At 34.9% G+C, this 20,925-nt stretch overlaps 1 protein-coding gene across 30 annotated transcripts in view; it reads right to left on the reverse strand.

Annotated features, from left to right (window-relative positions):
* ZBTB20 (zinc finger and BTB domain containing 20) overlaps positions 1-20,925 on the reverse strand; it is a 775,662-nt gene that overhangs the window by 563,157 nt on the left and 191,580 nt on the right. For all 30 annotated transcript variants that reach the window (XM_019448059.2, XM_053903377.1, XM_019448044.2 and 27 more), the window contains one exon: positions 7,551-7,596. The gene's annotated coding sequence lies outside the window, so the exon portion shown is untranslated. The remainder of the gene's footprint in view (positions 1-7,550; positions 7,597-20,925) is intronic.

The following is a 20,925-nucleotide window of genomic DNA, read 5'->3' on the forward strand; positions in this document are numbered from 1 at the left end:
ATAAGTGTTGAAGAAATCCATGTCGATTGGAGTTACATTAGAGAAATAGTTCCATTTTACATTTCCCCCCTGCTAAGCAAATGTATTTATCATATTCCATAACAGCTCACAGTTTGTTATACATTAACTGCTCATTCTCTGTGCCAATAAGACTGTGCTGGAACAGCAAATGAATTTGGTGCGTTCATTTAAATGATTCTGCAAACCACAGGCTACCCAGTTGTCTAATGATAAGAGAGCCCCAAAGCCACCTGATCACCATTATACTCCCTTTTTTTTTTGGACTAGCATGGTCAGTACTGTCAGGATCCCGATGCTGAGAAGAATGAGAAGCAAAAGTATACTTCAGACATAATCATGAAAAGGGGCTTTATTAATTCAGGCACCAATGATGATATGGCTAGATTGGAAGGAGAATGGAATATAGGGTCTGAAGTGCTTTATCTGCTCCAAGACCAATGCTGGTTTTGGCACTTCTCTCACTCTAGTGAGTTGCAAAAAAACAAGCAGGTGCTAGCAATCTGAGAGACCACATGCCAGCTACAGCTGCTTCAAACTGATTCAATTACATCTGCCTGAATAGTCCCAGGACATCAAACCAGTTGAAGAGATCCATAGGTTGCAAGGAGACCTAGCCTGTCCTGAGACAACCACCTGCAAATATCTCCAGGTTCGGATATGAGTGATCGTTCTACCCTGAGGCACAGGAAAAAAGACGGGTGGGGGCACAGGGAATGTGATTTTAATTCACTTTAAAATTAGAAATTGGTTGGAGAGAGCACAAAAGACCGCTTCTAATTTTCATGTTTAAAATCTGACAGTAGCTGAGGTCTTAAGGATACCTTGAAACAGCCTGGTTTTGTGAGAACATTTCCCAAATCATTGGGTACAGCACATTTACAGAACATGCTCTTGGGATCCGGACTTCGCTCCAAACCTTGTTTGTACAAAAAGGGGCCAAGCAGCTGGGAAATTCTGGAGTGGAGTGTGTCCTCATTAGTTCCCATCTGCCACCAGAACTCAGCTCATGGCAAGTTTGGCTAAGTCCTGGTGTACTCAGGTCCAAATGTGGGTCAGTTTTAATTACACTATACAGAATTCAGTGTGCAATTTTAAATCCTTATTATACAGCACAGAGGAATGGGCAGCTCTCCAGCTAATCAATTTTTTAAAAGTACATATATAAAATTTTTAAACCAGGGTAGACAGACAGTGGGTGGAAAAAAATCTTATAAACGAGTACAAGGGTTACTTAAGAGAATTATTAGTGAAATTAGGTCATGAGCAAGTTCTGCTTTAAAACCTCAAAGTGAGAAACAAACTGTTCCATGGGTAAGATACGAAACTTAAATAAGGTACAAAATGCCCCTTGCTCTGGTAGTTTGCATAAGCAACAAGGCTGCAGCCAGTTTATAGTAAACACCTACAGAAGCACTAGCTTTCCCGTAAGCAGAGATATTTCCTACACTATCATTCTTCACACCTCATCCCTTTCAATGTTTATCACTCGTGGCAGGAACTGTAAAAGGGGGGCAAAAAATCACAAACTACCTGTTAAGAGTAAAACAAAATCAAAAATCAAGTATAAGGGAGAATGCACAGAAAGCGGAGCAGTGTGCACATGTGCTGAGTAGCAGACCCTGGGCATGACTTGGCTCTCAATGCCTTCCACACAAACTGGGGCCAGAATCAATCCATGCAGTCTATGTTCAGAATCCATCCTGTCCAAAGGCTTCATCAGGTGCGGAAGAGCTAAAACACTAAGACTTCAAAGACAATTATCAGTAAAAAAACATCAGGAGTGAAGAGGTAGGCAGTCAGTGCTGGGCATTTAGCAATAATAGCACAATGCACCATTTTCGAGGGATAAAATGTCCTTTGGCACAAGCCCTAATAATGACACACACAAAAAAAGGAAGAACTTCCTCGAAGTATTCTGGGAGCTTGTGACTGAGTTGTTATGAAGCTCATCCATTCAAAATGCAGCCTGGAATTATGTGGGTTCAAATACTAGCAATTTAACATGTACTAGCTGTGTGATCTTGGACATATTGCTTATTCTCTCCAAGTTTAAGCTTTCTCACCTATAAATGGGAAAAGTAACATCACCTAATAGATTGTTGTAAGGACTATCAATAATATATATAACACATCTGAAATACAAAAGTCACCCCATAAATGTTAACTATTAACCCGACTGTTATGAGTTAAATTGAGCCCTCTCCTCTAACAAAACAAAACAAAACAAACAAAACAGGTAATCAAACTAAAATAAGATAGAGGGGGTCCTAATCAATATGAATAGCGTCTTTATAAAAAAAAAAAAAGGGAAATTTGGATACATAGATCAGCATGGAGAGACGATCATGTGAAAAGACACGGGGAGAAGATGGCCATCTATACATCCATTAAGAGAAAGACCTGGACGAGATGCTTCCCTCACAGCCCTCAGAAGGAACTAACCCTACCAAAACACTGATTTCAAACTTCTGGACTGGGAGAATATGGATTTCTCTTGTTTAAGCTGCCCTAGCAAACTAATACCTAACTAATTAAAAATTTCATTAATCATCAATGTTTACTTTGACTCATCATGATCAAAACTGTACACTTGACATCAGGCAACACAACTTTATGAACTCTGCTGAGTAATGGTCTATTCCATATATTATCTAGTGCTTTTCCCCTTCTTTTTTGATTGTTGTTCAGGCAGATACTGTTGCAATATAAATAGGATGACAGGAAAAAAAGATGGTTTACCATAATTAAGATCATCTAGTTTTTATTAAAGATAAGTAAGGGAAAATCATACACACAAATTCATAATCCACTTTTCTACTGTTGAGGGAGTTTGCATAGGAGAGTATCAGGATATTTTACCACACTAATTTCCTTCTCAAGAAAAAAAAAAAAAAGCCTCACACAGCCATTTACTCATTGCCAACCATGTTCCCTACATCTGAGGCCGCTTACATTGTGACACCCTTCCCAACAGAACCACGTTCAGTTCACTAGGATGCATATGAGTCCATGGTTTAATGGGGAAGACTGGTTCTTCCCTGTTTGCAAGAGATTGTTTTCCTGGAGTTGTATCAACAGACCTTCCATTGAAAGGCACATTTCCATAATACAGACATTGAAGTAGATGGGATTATCCTAATCCTAAATTTTTCTTTAAACAGCCCCAGTCTTCTACAGACATGTAGCATGTATAGTTAGAAATGGTGAGTCTAACCATGGCGAACTGAGATACTCAACCACCATCACTGAAGATTTAACTTTGCCAGAATTAATTTTCTTGATGAGTGAATCCTACACTTCCTCCCAATTCCTATACAGCACATCATAACAACTTTTATATTTTAACAAGAGGAGAAAGAAGAAAATTAATATGTAGGGAATACTGGGAATACTAGTGAATGTTGCACACTAAATAAAGCATTTTGTATACCTAATCTACTTTAATCCTCACATCTATCATTGAAAAGGTAGGTATTCTTATCACCATATTTTAGACAAAAAATGAGGTTTAGTAAGGTCAGGTAACCTTCCTCAGGTCCCACAGCTACTGAGGTTTTGGACTAGGATTTCAATGCAGGCTATTTGGACTCCAAAGCTCCTAAATTCAAATTCAGGCAAGAGATTTAGAATCCAGATATCCTAAAAGGTATTTGCAATCCAGGGACTCCTTTAAAGCATCTGAAGTCACAAAGATAGTAAATGTCTTGCTAAACTTGACTCAATTTATCCTCTTTAAGAAGATATCAATTATTCACAAACACAAACTGAGAAGCTTTAATAAGCTTAGATAAAATTAATACCATTATAAAAATACCTGTCGGTCTTTTAGATTCAGTACTATGATAGCATTTCTTATGGTTAATATTCTTGCAACTTGACCTAGTCCATTTACTTCCTGGAGATAAACAATCAGCTCTCAAATCACTAGTAAGAAGATATTCCACATGAGGTATCTCACACTAGACCAAAAATCAAGAGTCAAATTTACATCTCTCACCCTACTGGGCTGTATAACACTGACAAGTACATGAATTTTTTCTGAGCTTCTTTCCTCACCATGGATATAATAAAGATGTTTGACAGATGACCATTAAGGTCCCTTCAAGTTCTAACACTGTATGACATTTAGAATCTCTTCTTAGATATAAGAAGCAGAGGTAAAATTGGATAAAACCTCTAAAACAATCTATGTGACAATGACCAGGCCAGGATCTCTGCTTTCAGGCAATTAGATGTCTTTCTTCAGTATCTAAGTTATAGTAGTGGTGGTAGTGATAGAAATAATAGTAGTATAGTTAAGATTTATTGGGCATTTGCTATGTGCAAATCATCAAACTAAGAATTTTACATGTATTGTCTGATATCTAACTTGACACAACACTATATGAGGTAGACACTATTATTTTTCCAATTTTCCAAAGAAGTCACAAAGGAACAGAAATATTAGATATGTTGACTGGGTCCATACTCATGATAAGTGATGAAACCTAAAAGAGTTCTAAACATATCTTTGCTTCCTGTACTAGTCTGTATGCTCTCTGAGGACAAGAACTTTGCTTTATTCATTTAGCTTAGCACTGTGTCTGACAAATAGTAGGCATCCATTTACTGTGTAGAATAAAAAGAAGAAAGAAAATGAGTAAGGGAGGGTGGAAGGGAAGGAAGGTAAAAAGAAATTATATTTAGACATTCTTAATAAATGTTGATTTTCTTCCTTTATTTCTTTAAATCTAACATCACAGAAAAATCTGTAATTATGCCCAGGAATCCTGGTGCTTGGTGATTTCTCCTTCCTGGGGATTCCATACTATAATTTCTGGTACAAGTCAGTGAAACAGCTACCGTTATCCGGTTTAGTAATCTAGCTAATCAATGTTCTTACCTCATCTCTTAATTTCTAATGTTGAGACTAAAAGAAGAATATAGTTTATTCTACCACACTAAGCTTCAAGGAAAAAAAAAAAAAAAGAATGTCCTTGATACTGGCCTCTCACCAACTGGTGTAAACTACGGTGAAAGAAAAACTGTTCCCAGAGGAAAGGTACTTCCAAGCCTAACAGTACCTATGAATAACATTAATTAGTGGTACCAAAAATTGAGAAACATAAAAAAAGAAAAATGTTTTGATGCACTAGATAGACATTGGCTCTTTCTGCACCCTCTGCCATTGTTACGTGACTGCCGAATGCCACACAAAATGGATCTCGAGAAGGGCTTATCCAAGCAGGTCTTAACTACCCCATTTTGACTGTACCTCTACTTGGCTTTATCTCTACTTATTTACAGTTAGAATTTAGTGAATAGCAGAAACCATAATTATAAACATGTATACAGGAAACATAGGACCCATTACTTAATGTTTAGCAAAAACAGTTACAGATTTTTAATATAATCTGATCTTATCTGACCTGAAGAAAGTTAACATACATTTTACTTTTGTGTTTTCAGTGAGGTAGAGATTGGGAATGAGGGAGACGGTGATGAAAGAGAGACAGAAACAGAAAGAGAGAGAGAGAGAGATGAAGAGAAAGTGATTATCCAGGGAACCCATGGCATTGATCATACAATGCAGAAGATTTGTTTATTCCTATGCTGCAAAGTATTTCTAAAGTTACCAGTAACTTAGTCATTGAATGCCTCAGCATTGTGCAAAAAAACAGGTATAATATACTTTTCTCATACTCAGCAAAAATATATTGCAAATCGTGTTATGTAAATTCTTAATTATAATGAGGATCAATTCTTACATATTCATTTCTCATTTTAAGGACAGAATTTATCAGTAGTCTCATCTCTGTCTAATCAGCAATATGAGAACTAGAAGTCCAGAGACCCATTCAGAATATATAAGAAGTAACAAATTTCTAAGACTCTCTATTCCTCTGTTTCTAATACAATTCCAGACATGTTTTATTCATATATACCCTCATTTCTTAATGACCACCTACTATGTATAAAACATTATAAGTTGATTATTAAAAAAAAAACTTAGATGGATCAATAAAAAGAAAAGATATACAAGTTCTAAGATTTTGTTACTAAATACTAATGGAAACTCCTTAGGCTTTTTTTAAAATATAGTACTCTTAAGGAGAATAATGCAAATTATTTGAATAAGTTTTCAATATCAGGAATTTGGGACTACCAAATAAATTATTTACTTAAGGACGTTTTTTATATTAAGTTGACACTTTTTATATTGCATTTAAAGAGCTTCACCTAATTAGTATAAGACGCAGTTTCTCATAGCTTTTCTACACTAAAAATTTAGATATTTATCAGAAAATAGAGCTATTGACATCTAAAACATCAACACTTGGGAAAAAATACCAGGTGACAATGATTTGATGAAAGTAAATATTAATATTCCAGCCTTAAAATCCTCACCTGGATTTTAGCCCCTTTTCTAGGACTGCCACAAAGTAAGTTTTACTTTTTTTTTCCTCTCTCACTTCCACCCAACTGCAACAGACACATGCACAAATCAAGAAATCATCTTACAATATACCCTTAAATTTTCTGAATATGCCCCATGTGTCCACTAATAGCCAAATGCTTTCAAATCTGTTCAGCTAAATGGATCAATAACTACATCCAGCCTCATATAGTGGGGTTGCCAACATGGTGAAACTGAGCCAAACACAAAATGTCTCTACCAGGACCAAAATCATTATCCACCCAGTAATCTAGAGAGATCGACTTTCCCAGGTATCCCTTAGAGAAGTTAACATACACATTATCTAGGACAGTCAACAGCTAGTTGAAAAAAAAAAAAAAATGAGACTCAGAACGAAGGATTTGGAGAAAATAATGAGTTTTATAATAAACCAATGTAATAGTTCAAGGTCTATATCAAGTAGGAATCCTTCACACTCAGAGTACACAAAATACGTAACAGCACGAGCAAACTGCTAACAAGCTTCTCTGTGCACTCACTCATATGACACAGCTGCAAGAAACAATTGAGCAGGTGCAACCAAGCTTTTGAGAATTCCTGCCTGTTGCCCAGGAACCACAACACTGCACAGTTGAGATTTTAAACAGGTGCAAACATTTTTTTTTCCATTCCTGTAGTGCTTGAGACAGTGCAGCAGACAGTACATCTGCAACCACTCCTTACCTAAAACAACCACCACAGAAAATAAACTCACAGCAACAAAAAAAGTTTGAAAATAAAACAATAATGTCAAAAACAGTGGTTTTGCAATAGTCTCTGACCCCATATCAGCAGTCGCTTTAATAGAACAGTTCCATAAAATACTCTCTAATCTCTTCACCAGATGAATGCTTTGTAATTAAAATTATTCTGCCTCATCAAATCTTAGAAATGTTTATTTGATTCTTACAATAGAGTGAAATGCAAGGTATGTATAAAATGCACTCCCCTTTGAAGCTGTCAATATTAATAAGTACTCAAAAATTAACATTTTCACATTATGAAATCTGTAAGCAATTTTAAAATACAAAATTGTAATAACTTGCAAGTTCATACGTAGATTTACATAACTATTGGTAATTCATATACATACCTGTGCAGCTATGGGGCACAGACAGGCGTGCAATCTATCAGGCACTCTGAAATGCAAAAGAAATATATCATATAAGTAAAAATTAATTTTCGAAGTGGAGTCAGTATTTATGCTGAGGCAGTCTCTGCAGAGAAGTAGAAAAGACTGCTGTCCTTAGAGAGGTGGGTAATTTTATATCTATATTTTCTCCAGATGATATTTCAGATCACCCCAAATTTATATGTGTGAATAAACACACACAAAGAGTCCCTTAGCAGTGTTATCAAAAACAAGTACCAGCAAGGGACTAAGACGCATCATGGCCCCTGAAACAAAATGTTTTCACTAGAGAACAAGGTAAACACTTAAAAATGATTTTTTTTATTCTTTCAACACCATTGCTTTCCTAAAACAAATATGACACTACTCTCTAAAAATGAAACCACTCAGATTCATCTGCACTAAGTTTGGATTTAACACTTGTGAGGAAGAAAGGTGCTTTTCATAGGGCAGTCCACAAACAGGCATAAATAAATAAATAAAAGTAAGCCTTGAATGTTCATTAACTTCAGGTTATAACAGCAATAGAAATGAGTGTTGTTTACCTACAAGAGAGAACACTAAAGTCACACCAGATAGAATGCCCCAACCCAACACACTTTAAGAAAATTGCCAGTGATGTGGTATCAATACAGAAGGTAAAGGAAATTCTTCCGGCTCAGAGTATGCAGAGTTTACAACCAGACCTGAAACATATTTGTTTGTAGGTGGAAACTGTATTGCAACACGTAACCTCTGAGCTACTGTGACCCTTGAAAATATTTCATAATTCTTTCTGAAAGCAAACTGAAGTGTTTAATTTATATACTTCTGAACACAGTGAATGAAGGTAACATATTCAAGTCAGTAGGTCTACTGAGTTAACCCTTGCTGAAAAGCGTGTAGAGGAAATAATCCATTTGGATGGTGACTCAATGAAACACCATCTTCATACACTTCTGATGGGAGTGTTAATTGCTATAAATTTTCTGGAAAACGATTAGGTAATGTGTATCAAAATTTTTACTCAGTCGTTTCTAGTACTAGGAATCTATCTTACATAACTGGAAACCATAAATCTAAAAAAGAAAATCTGTATGATAGCAAAAAACTAAAAGCAAACTAAATGTCCAACAGTGGAAAAATAATTAAAGCATGCACATCCATGTAAAGGAATATTTTGCAACACTCCAAAAGGTAACTTGTGGTACTATAATATTATATAAGCATATAGGGTACCAGTTGCATAGACATACTGCAATTGTGTAGATGAGTACAAAAACAGAAAGAACACACAAAAATATTGAGTGATTATATCTGGATGATAAGACTATGGATAATTTTAATTTTTGCTTTTTTAGTTTTGTATATAGTTAAACTATACAGTAAACATTAGTTTTATAATAGGAAAAAATATTAGTTGGTAGGGTAGGAATAAAAGAAAAAAGTTACAGACTGCCATATGGAAATCATAAATCTAACCTTCATAAGTGAAGTAAATTAATTCAGTCACACATAAAATCCACAAAGTATACCTACAGTGAGAAACTCATTCACTGCTTCCTCAGAGGGGTACGGCCAGGGTTTCTTTCATCCCACTGCTTTAGAATCTACACCAGTAATTCAATAACACATTTTTAATCATCTTAGTTAAACTTCTTTAATTATGCAGAGTGAAATGATGGCAAGAACAATTTAGGACTGCAAATCTGTTCAACCTATTACAGACTAATTTATTCACTAAGTCAACAATATTTAGTGAGCATCTAGTACACGCAAAGGGTTGTATTTGGCATTATGATATGCTAACAGATAAAACAGAACATATCTTACCCTCATAGAGCTAACTATGTAAAAGTGCTAAAAAATATGTTCACACACCTTCCTATTAATTTTGCTGTCAATCCAACACTGTTCTTAAATAAGAAAGTCTTAAAAACAAACAAAAAAACAAAATAAAAAATATGTACATATAGCTCATATAACACAATACAGTTTAAGGTATTTAAACATCTGTATTTAAACAGATATGGTACATTTTATTTTTTATTTTTTAAATGCTTATTTTTGAGAGAAAGAAAGAGAGACAGAGGGAGAGAATGAGTAGGGAAGGGGCAGAGAGAGGGAGACAGAGATCTGGGGCAGACTCCGTGCTGACAGCAGACAGCTCAACGTGAGGCTTGAACTCGCAAACCTGTGAGATTATGACCTAAACTGAAGTCGGATGCTTAACCAACTGAGCCACCAAGGTGCCCAGATATGGTACATTTTAAAACAAGAAAGCATATATCAGACATCTCCTTTCATATTAGTGCACAACAACTGATACTTAGGTAACATTCAAGAAAATGTCATGAGTACATGAGTGTGTATCACTTATAAAATACCCTAATAAATTAAGTGTTTAGTTTTGTTTCTTATGTGATCTATTTTTTGTTAATACAGAATTATATAACAGGAGACCAGTTATGAAGGCATATTAACCCAACCTCAGATGCCAGATGTCTAACTAAGCTTGTCTCAGATTATGTAAGGCCACACAAAACATATGCACAATTATTAACAGCTATAGTTATTTATTGGCAACTAAAGTAAATAAGTGGTTACTTGCTAACCTTGCCAAATGTACTGTTACAATACTACCAGGGAAAGGAAAGGAGATAGGAGTGGACAGACTAAATGCTGAGGGGATCTCTAACAGCAGAAGGTGGTGATGGAGGTGGGTAAGACCATTTTTGTCGTGCAGATAAAGTGATGCAGCAGAGTTTCTTTTAATAGCAGCTCAGCTTCCTTTTGGCCTGTAAGCATAATGTAACCATCATGTGCCCTTCTGAAGCAAGTGACACACGATGGTTTTGAGGTTCGGTCAATGGGGTCAGCCTGTGTGAAGTGGTGCCAAGAATGGAGAGAAGCTACTCATATGACCAATTATCTGTAGTTCTGTCCAGAGTTCTGGACAGCATGAGAGTTATATGAGGTAGCACGGTGGTTACGAGATTAGCTTTTGCCATCAGACAAACCTGCAATTGAATTCCAGCTCCCGCTCTTCAACTGTGTGGTCTTGAGCAAGTGACATTTTCCCTGTCTGTCAAATGAAGATCATGTTACCTACCCTATAGGATTGTTTGTGCCTATTACATGTTAAAGGCATGTAATGGAACCAGCACAGTTCCTGCTATAAAGTAAGCATTGCTGAAGGGAGGCTATTAGTTTGGCCCTAGTTGTGTAAGAAAAAGAGAGGATGTCTGTCCCTTTAAGTTAAAGTGGTAAACTAAACAGCGAGTACGGAGATAGAAAGAAAGCTTACTCAAGATATCACTCTATATTCCACAGCTCATCCAGGAGCCAGTATGGATGTTCCCAGAGTATCTCTGAATCAGGAAAACACTGTAACAATAGTAATAGCCACAGTACCCAGCCCTAACCAGCTTTTTAAACCACCATTCCTATTACTGAAGAGGAAGGCAGTAGGATCTCAGTAATATATGCCCATTTTTCTGAGTGAAAATGAAAGTTTATTTTCCATACTTAGCTGAAACAATCCAGGAAATAGAAAATAAGGATGACATAAATGTAATTATTCAACTGGAATTAGGCCAAGGTGTTGTGGGCCCTTAACAATAACATGCGGCAGAATCACCTTTTCATGTTTTCTAAAGAGACCCTGCAAATGACCTGAGCTCACATAGAATACAAAGTTTGCAAATATAATGAAAAATATTATAGTCAGTTTTTCTCTCATGGTTTGGAATACGTAAGTGAGTGTATAATGATGTTGTTATGACAGTCCTGAGTTCTGTTTTGATTTGGAGGACAGCACAGATCTAGAACTGTTAAATGGTATCTTGAGAGTCCCTAGAATGGTTTGGGTCACATGAGGGTGAAGTTGCTATCAGCACCATTCCAGATGGAGATATACTATAGAGGATTTGTGTTAAGTTCTTTTTACTTGCAGGCTGGCACAGCTGTATTCCCCAGTGGGGACTGAATAAGTCCAATTCCATGCTGTGAAGTGCAGGAAAGTTTATCTTCCCTCTATACTGGTTAGGCCTGACTAGACATGGAAGAGGCGGGTAATCGGTGTTGCCTCCTGGGCCATTAATAAATTGAATAGCTAATTCATTTAAGGCACTGAAAAGGGCCTCAGCAGGGTCTGCAGGGGACAGTGGCTCCATAAAAGAACTCTGAACCTAAATTAGACTGCAGACCATTTCCCCAATGACCTAGTGAACATCCTTAGGAACATCTTAAGTGCTTTACATTTTAAGTTTGACCTATTTTGAGAAATGACATTATGTGATCCAAAATATTTTTATTTTATTTCATATGTGTTTACTTTTGGACCCACTACCGAGCTGAGCTTGGTGCTCTATCATTATTACATTGTTATTATAAAATGTTGAATTTAATCATCAATAGAGGCAATTTAATTTTTAAAATCGAGGTGCCCCAATTTCTGTGGTTTTATCTGAACAGAAAGCCTATGAAGAATAAGAGGAATTATAATTTTAAAAGTAGACTCAAAAAACTAGTTAATTATGCTTATTTTTATAAATTACTAAGCTAGATTTAGCCCTTCACATGTAAAAAAAATCTATCTTCCTATCAGAAAGAGGAAGTATGAGAAGCAACAGTTATCTATTTATCTATTCTGTGAAATGGAAATAGATAAAGGGTAATAAGGAAGGAAAAGGGAACCATACAATAAACACCCATTAACCCAAGAGCACAGCAGGTCTGTCTAGACCTCCGGTCAGACCAGCTATAATGAAGCCACCACCTGTATGAAAACCTAAGCTTATAAAAAAAAAAAAAAAAAAAAAAAAGTGAGGTTTGACTTTTCTAGTATTAATGGCTACCACTTAAAATGAAACAATATCAAATTTTATGTATAAACATGATGAATTTGAACTCTCACATAGAAGCCTGATCTATAATATATTATAAATAACTCTATTCTGTAATCCACTCTTCACAGTTTATTAAGGAGAAAATAGTTTTATTAAACAGATGATACCTTAAAATTTAAATTCTTTAAATCAAAGTTTAAGAGCTAGTCAAGAAAATGCACAAAACTAGAATTTAGATAAAAATTGAGAATTATATCCTCAAATATAACTTGACATTATGATTACGGAAAGAACTTATTCTTGGACAATGTGAAAATTCTACTGACCTGCATGTACACATCCCTGGGGTATCAGTTTAGATATTTTCTTCCTCCAGAGTCTGAAGCCCTGTCCTTAATCTTGTCATAATAATCATAAGACTGCATTGTAATTGCCTTTAATATAAGACATGGGAACAGGGGTTTTGTCTCATTCATTGTTACATCTCTAGTCCTTAGTACAATACCTAAAAAATAGTAGGTATGGCTTAAATATTGGTTAAAGAAATACTGAATGAATTGGGTTACCATCTGTTCCCGATGATTAAGAAAATTTACACTGCATAAAAAAATTAAGGAATTACATTCCTAAACAAATTCTTTTTCAACTTTTAAAGGACTAACCTTCCAAACCTCTTTTTACTTTCCCCTCCTACTTTTCCTCTTATTCTGCAGAAAACTAAATGATGACAATCCTAGTCTCAAATATTCACAACAGATTAGAAAGCCTGGTTGGTGTGGCCCCAGGGTGGGCAGGGGAGAATGCTCCAAATCCCTCTTGTCTACAGACACATTGAGTCATAGTGCCCTAGAAGATTTCCGCAGTCCCTGACCAACTGCGTGCTTCTATTCTCTCTGAGAGGCCACCTCCAACTATTGTTTCTGAGACAGATCCTGCCATTATTTTATTCTTTTGTAGCATTTATAACAGTTTGGATTATTCATGTGGTCATGGGTTTATGTGTTTATTCTCTCTTTCCCCAACTAGGTTGTACACTCCATAGAGGTCACATTATTTAGTTTGGCACTCCACATCCAGGGTCTAGTTTTGTGCCTGACACACACAAAAACACTCAATTACTTAGTCAGATGTATAAATATGAGGCTTGGAGCAGCAGGTTTCAATCAAAAGAGACTGTGAAATCTGGTAGGTAACAGCTACCCCTACCATTGTTTTTTCTACATTCCAACTCTGTCTACCACTTGGAAACCTCAGTGCTGTAAGAATGCTTTAATTATAAATTCCATTCAATCAATAGCAAGTCAGGAAAACTTCAGAAGCAATTCTAGGTAGGCTGAAGGTGGAATATCTAGGAGAAGGAATGGAATTATAATGAGAACAGCAACCACTTCCAATTAAAAGTTTGGGGTTTGAATTCCAGCTTCCTAAGTGTGTATCCTAGGGGAACTTACATAATCTCCCTAATACTGTTTCATCTTATTTAGAATGGGGGGATTTTATCTAAAACACGGAGTTTTTAATGGCAATTGAATGAGATTATATATATGAAAGCAGCTGGTAGTATAATTTATGGCATTTAGGAAAAGGGGCTGGCTACAAATTAGTTCCTTTGCATTGGCCAGCCAGTCTGCAGCAAGATAGAGAGATGATTTGACTAAAAGCCCAGGAACAGACATTTTGGATGGAGAAAAATGGAAGAAACAAGAGCTCAAAGGCAGAATAAAAGCAAGTAGGTGCTAAGGACTATAACTAAAAAAAGCATAAGACAGACTAGTAGGACTATAACAACAGAAATGGAAAAAGATTTTAACATGATAGAAAAATTGCCAAGAAATCTATTAGCTTTTCACTTACGTGATACAGCATTCCCCACATATAAATAAAATAATTGCCACTCTTACAGTTAGGAGAAAAATCGACTGAAATGTACATTAAACACATATTAGAGGTTTAACATTCTTCACATGATTTCATGTGCTGGAAACTCAGCCCGTGTAAATATAGCCACGAACTTTATTATTTACTATGATAAAGTAACAGCATATCCTCCTGTATGTACTACCTGCAGAGGTATAAAAGGCAAATGTGTACTTGCTCTTTAGGTACAATTACAAGGCAGCACAATGTAGAAGTAGGACCTTTCTTTGCATTCTGTGCTTATCAGACAGTGGCTACCATCACTGAAAAAGAAACAGTATCATGAAAACTTCATTAGAAATTCTTTTTTCCACTCTTAGGTGCTTTCATTTTTCTCACTGCTCTAGTGAGTGACTTATGTCAGCTCCCTTGTTAAAACTGTTTTCTAAATCAGTGTCTTTCTCATCCGTGTGTGTGTGTGTGTGTGTGTGTGTGTGTGTGTGTATTCTTTGAACTGTTCTTACACAAATCAAAAAAGAGAGTAAGAGGTCTTAGATGCACTGCATACCAAAAGTAACCACCATGGCTCCATACTTGCACCTCAAGGAATGCTGACCTGGTGTCAAAAAGTTTACCAAAAGAGTCCTTTTGAGTTTATAGCATTTGCCCACCTGTGGTGATAAAATGTTTTCTAAAGTCTATGTTCTCTTCAAGACTGTCATCTTCATGAGGGCTGAAATCGTGTCTATTTTTCTATCTTTCATAGCATCACGACTTCGTTCAGGGATAGGCACCCAATATACAGCCATTGAATATTTCATTCACTTATTAAACAAAAATTTATTGAGTATTTACTATGTACCAGTCATTTCTCTCGATAGCAAAGATACAGGAATGAATAGATGAAAACTTCTGGTCTCATGGAGATTACATTTTTGTGTGGCAAGTGACAATAAGCAAGAAAAAAAAAATAAAATATATACAATAATAGACAATCATCCATATTATGGAATTAAAATAAAGCTAGGAAGAGGAAAATAAATGTTGGGATGGAGGAATTGGGGGGTAAAATTTTAGAAAGGGTAATGGGTGATGATATCATTGAAAGATCACATTCAGGTAAAGACCTGAAATAAATCAGGGAATGAGTTAGGAAGATATTCTTAAAGAACAGGTATTCAAGCCAAAGAAATAGAAGTCGAAAGGCCTTCTAGGAGGAATATGCTCTTCTGTTTCCTATAAAATGTCAGGCTAGATTCATAGAGGAATGTTCCTTTTATAACCCAGAGGTGCTACATTTAAAAGAGAAAACACACAAACACATATACAAACAGAGTCTTTTAAATATTTGATCTCACAAGAAAGAAATTAAAATTCCAAAAAGATAGAAACAAAAAGGAATATAAAGGACAGGGCATTTGGCATATTACTATGATGCTGCCACAACACTCAAGGGTTTTATGCAATTCAGTAATTGCATATTCAGTCAGAGACACAAAGCAAGTTTATGATAACTGCAATCATAGAGAATGGCAACCAAGTAAGATACCTGGACTACCTAGAAGAAGCAAATCTACTCTGCTAGAACAACTTCAACAAAGCATACTGCAATGAAAAAGAACTCACATAGCAAAAATATCAAACACATGAAGAAAGGTTTTCCCATAAATAAGTCAGAAGATACAAAAGTGCTTTATATTAAATATGATCAAGTTAGAAAATGAACAGAGCACAGTCTTAAGAACTGAAGTAACAACAGTAATCTCAGATTTAGTGGGGCAAAATGTTTAAAATGCTAAGAAATTTAAAAAGAAAAGGGTGAAAATAAGGAGGAAAAACCTAAATAGGTAGATTTGATTAAAAAATAAAGAGATTCTGGGTGGCTCAGTTGGTTGAGTGTCCGACTTTGGCTCAGGTCATGATTTCATGGTTCATGAGTTTGAGCCCCATGTCGGGCTCTGTGCTGAGAGCCTAGAGCCTGCTTAGGATTCTGTGCCTCCCTATTTCTCTGCCCCTCCCCTGCTCATGCACATGTGCTTGCTCTCTCTCTCTCTCTCTCTCTGAAAAATGAGTAAACATTTAAAATTTTTTTTAAAATAAAGAGATTCATAGAATTGAATTTTTTATTAAAATTAAGGTCTGAAATGAGGCTATACATCACATTAGATGCAGCTAAAGGAAGAATTACTGAACTGAAAGATAATTCCAAGGAATTTACTCAGAATAAAAGGGTGAAAAACATAAAAAAGACATTAAGGAATACAAGAGACAGAACAAAAGATCTAATATATGTCTAAAAAGTATTTGAGAATGAGGGTAGTCTGAATTTTAAAAAGTCCTACTAAATGCTGTTTATGAGAGACTTAGCTAATACATAACAAGAGAGAATGTTTGAAACTACAAGAAAGGTAAAAACTGAGGTAGGCATATTAAGGCTTAATAAACCAGATTCTAAGTAAAAGCATTATTAAAAAATAAAGATAGCCATTAAATAATGAAAATGAAACAGTTCATAACAAGACATAGTAAATTGTTTAAGCATCTAACAGCACAGATGTAAAATATATAAAACACAAACAGCAAAATTCTTAATCATAGTACAAAATTTGGTCATATGTCTATCATTAATTCTAAGAGAAAGCAGGCAAAAAAAAGTAATGATAATTTAATAAGGCAGATCTAATTATAAATATAAAACACTACACCTAAGAATTATAAGATACACATGCCTTCAAAGCACGCATGAAAAATGTGCAATAATTGACCTTATGTCAAGCCACAAAGTAAGTCTCAACACATACTAAATAATTAAAATCATTAATTATCTCCTCTAAGCACAGTTAAATTTATATTTAATAACAAAAACATAGTCTTGCCCCCTAAATACCTGGAATAACTGGAATTTTTCTTAAATTAAAACTTCATAAAAATCATGGGTCAAAGACTAATGAAAATTCAAAATTACAGAAAAAAATAGAACTTAATGAAAATGAATAAAACAACAAAACTCACAGGATGCAGCTTAAGCAAAGAAAAATGTATAGCTATAGATTTTTATGTTTAAAAAAACTAAAATTATCAAGTTAGAAAAGGTAGAATAAAGTAAAACCAAAAATGTAAGAGCAGAAAAATTACAAAATAATATCAGAAATAAGTGAAATAAAAAAACATACAGATAGTCAACAAAATAAAATTTGGTTCTTTGAAAAGATTAATAAAATAAAATTTTGGGAAGTTTTATTAAAAAGAGAAGGTACAAATAAACAGCATTAAAAAGGAAAAAAAAAGAACAAATCTGTTTAGAGATTTAAAATGATTACTGAATACCATGAACAACTTTATGCTATTATTTAAGCTAAATATTCAAGCTATTTTAGAACTTCCATGAAAAGACAATTTTATTGAAAAATTTTAACTTGCTTGAGAGGAGTCAGAAAACCTAAACAGACTATTGTAAATAAAAATATTACATAAGGAGTTAGAAACCTACACACACACACACACACACACACACACACACACACACTCATGGCCCAAATACATTTAAAGACTTTAATAAACCTCCAAATCCAGTTATGGTCTCTATTATAAAAACTACCAGCAAAAACAGTAAAGTATGTCAACTTACTGTATAAGACTATTAACAATCACTAGATAAATGTGTTATGAGAAAGGAAAATTATTTGCAATAATGAAAATTAAGAGAGACAACCAAGCAAAGAACACTCAGGAAAAAGATTAGAACAGCTATCATTTATATAGCCCCTATCAGGTGCTTTTTCAAGAGTTTGTGTGTGTGTATATATATGTGTGTGTATATATATGTATGTATACATATACATACATATATATACATATATATATACATAATTTAATCTATAAATCAGCCATGTGAGGCAGTTTTATTTTCATCTTTATCACTATTTTATAAAAGAAGAAAATGAGGCTCAAGTGATACTCTTTTCTTTGAGACAAGAAACTACCTCAAGGTCAAAGATCTAGCTAATAAATAGCAGAGCTTAGTTTTAGCAGACTAAAGCCTATTACTTAAACACTACCTTCTACTGTTTCCTCATCTTTGTAAAAGTAAATTTAAAAAAAACCCAAAACTAAATCTGATTTTGAATGCAATATAATTTTGGCTTTCAGCAGCTTTATTATGATACTCTTAGACATTGTTTTCTTAAATGTATTGTGTTTTGAGTTCACTAAACCTTGAAAATCTATATATGTCTCTTGCAAAATTTGGGAAGTTTTGACCTTTATTCTTAAAAAATTACAATATTTTTTCTGCCCTATTCTTATTCTTTAATTACCTATATGCTAGATCTTTTTTTTTTTTTTTTTGCTAGATCTTTTAAAATGTCCTTCAGGCTTCTGAGGTCCTACTTATTTTTTTCCATTCTTTCTCTCACTCCTTTCTAGATAGGATGCTTTTTATTGAACTATCTTCAGGTTCATCAACTTCTTCTGTCACTTCTATTAATGGTATTAAGCCTATTAATAATTTATTTCAGATAATGTATTTTTCTGTTCTAAATTTTCCATTTGGTTATATGTTTATATATATTATATATATGTAATATATATGCATTTCTCTTTGAGATTTCCTATCTTTTTATTCATTTCAACAGTATTCTCTTTCACCTCCCTGAGCACAGGTAAAATAGCTACTTTTTTTTTAAGTTTATTTATTTATTTTGAGACAGAGAGAGTGTGTGTGTGAGCAGGGAAGGGGCAGAGAGAGAGGGAAAGAGAATTTCAAGCAGGCTCTGCACTGTCAGCATGAAGCCTGACACAGGGCTTGAACTCAGGAACTGGAGTTCATGATCTGAGCCGAAACCAAGAGCCGGCCACTTAAGTAACTGAGTCACCAAGGTGCCATTGGAATAGCTACTTTAATTTTCTTGCCTGATAATTCCAACATTTGGGTCCTTTCAGGATTGTTATCCATTGATTTTCCTTTAGAGTTTTTGTTTTTTGTTTTGTTTTGTTCATATTTGACTCATTAGGGTTTTATCTTGGACACTTTCAATGTTAATTGTGGATACAGTGAATTCTGGTATATAGAGCCAAAGAGTACTGATATTTTTGTTTTAACAGGCCATTAACTTGCTTTGTCTCAAACTGCAAACTCTGTCCTGTTCAGATCTCAGTTGATTGCTTTCAGGATGTCATATACATATGTTTTTCAGGAGGCAGCCATAGTTAGGCAGGGTTTATATACAGAATTTGAGATTCTCCTATCTCTATCTCTTTCCTTTCCTGAATTGCCCCTTATTCTCTGGCATCTGTACCCATTTCCAGGATTCCTCCAATCAGAAAGCAGTGGGCTTTCTTTTGGAGTTCAGTTGCCCTGTTGCCACCAGAGCTATAGTTACCCTCAGGAATAGCCACAAAAATGTGAAACCACCCCACCCCATTCCAGTTGCTTAATCCAAGTTTCACTCTCCTCAAAAATCTTCCTACTATTGTTCATTCTCCATAACCTTCGATCATTGTATTGTTTTTGTTTTGTTTATTTTTCTTTTGTTTTTTGCTTTCGTTCAGAGTTTTGTTCAGTTGTTATTTGCAGGTGGGGTGTTGGTTAGAAGTTTCTTTCTTTATACCAGAAGCAAAACTCATATATTATTATTAATTGGGGGAACAGAAAGTTCTTAAAAAGTATCAAGAAGTATAGATAAAAATTGTAGTAAATGGGCTAGTAATATGTCACTTGCTTCTGGAAGAGGCCTGAACACATGAAGAAAAGGGGCAATAAAGTGGGTAATAAACTTAAAAAAATATGTGCCACCAAATGAGTAAGAATAAAAGTGAAATGCATATACATCAAATCCTCAAAAGTTTTGGAAATGGGAAAAAATGTCAGTCATATGTTCCAAGACCAACATTTTTCATCAAATCTCAGAACCAAAGTAAGGAAAACAAATAGATAAAAGAACTTCTGTTCAAAGAGGGTTTTTTTTTGTCAAGATTTACATTAACCCACAACATATCTTAAAGTTTGAAAAACTGTCTCAAGAACTGACAATGATTAAGCTCCCAACTAAATTATATTTTCTAAATTAAAAACAAGCACCTACTCAAATGTAACTTTTTTTTTAAATGAAACTAAAGCACATCCACTTTATAGATGAAAATAGAGCCCATACATCTTTATCGTTACAAGATCTGTTTCCAGACTTGATACATTATAGGACATGATAATATCAGGCAATGAGAAAAAAAATCTCATTGAAAACTCAGCAAAAATCTAATTTCTGCAAGAGATCTATCATTGGAAGTAATTTCACTATACTCCTTTCTCCTTTGGTATACCTCTGGATCTAACTGCATCAGGGTACAATGAAATATACCTTCAGCTATCAGAAGATATGGTTCCACCATCAAGCAGCTGAGGGATCTTGGACAATTCCCTTCACCTATCAAGGCTTTAATTTGCTTATCTGAAATGTGAGGCCAGAACACATGGTTTCCACTCTCTAACTGCAGCATTCTATGACGATATACGTAGTCTTATTTCTGGATTTTTCAATGTTATGGGCATTATTGTATGATTTCTGCATAACAGATATGGCAAATTCCTCAGATCCCAGGCCTATGGAAAAGATTTAGGAAGAGATAGATTATCCTCATTATAAAGGAGAGTT

This window comes from Panthera pardus, unplaced genomic scaffold, assembly GCF_024362965.1.
Source record: "Panthera pardus isolate Hobbes unplaced genomic scaffold, ASM2436296v1 HiC_scaffold_16, whole genome shotgun sequence".
NCBI classification, from domain to species: domain Eukaryota; kingdom Metazoa; phylum Chordata; class Mammalia; order Carnivora; family Felidae; genus Panthera; species Panthera pardus.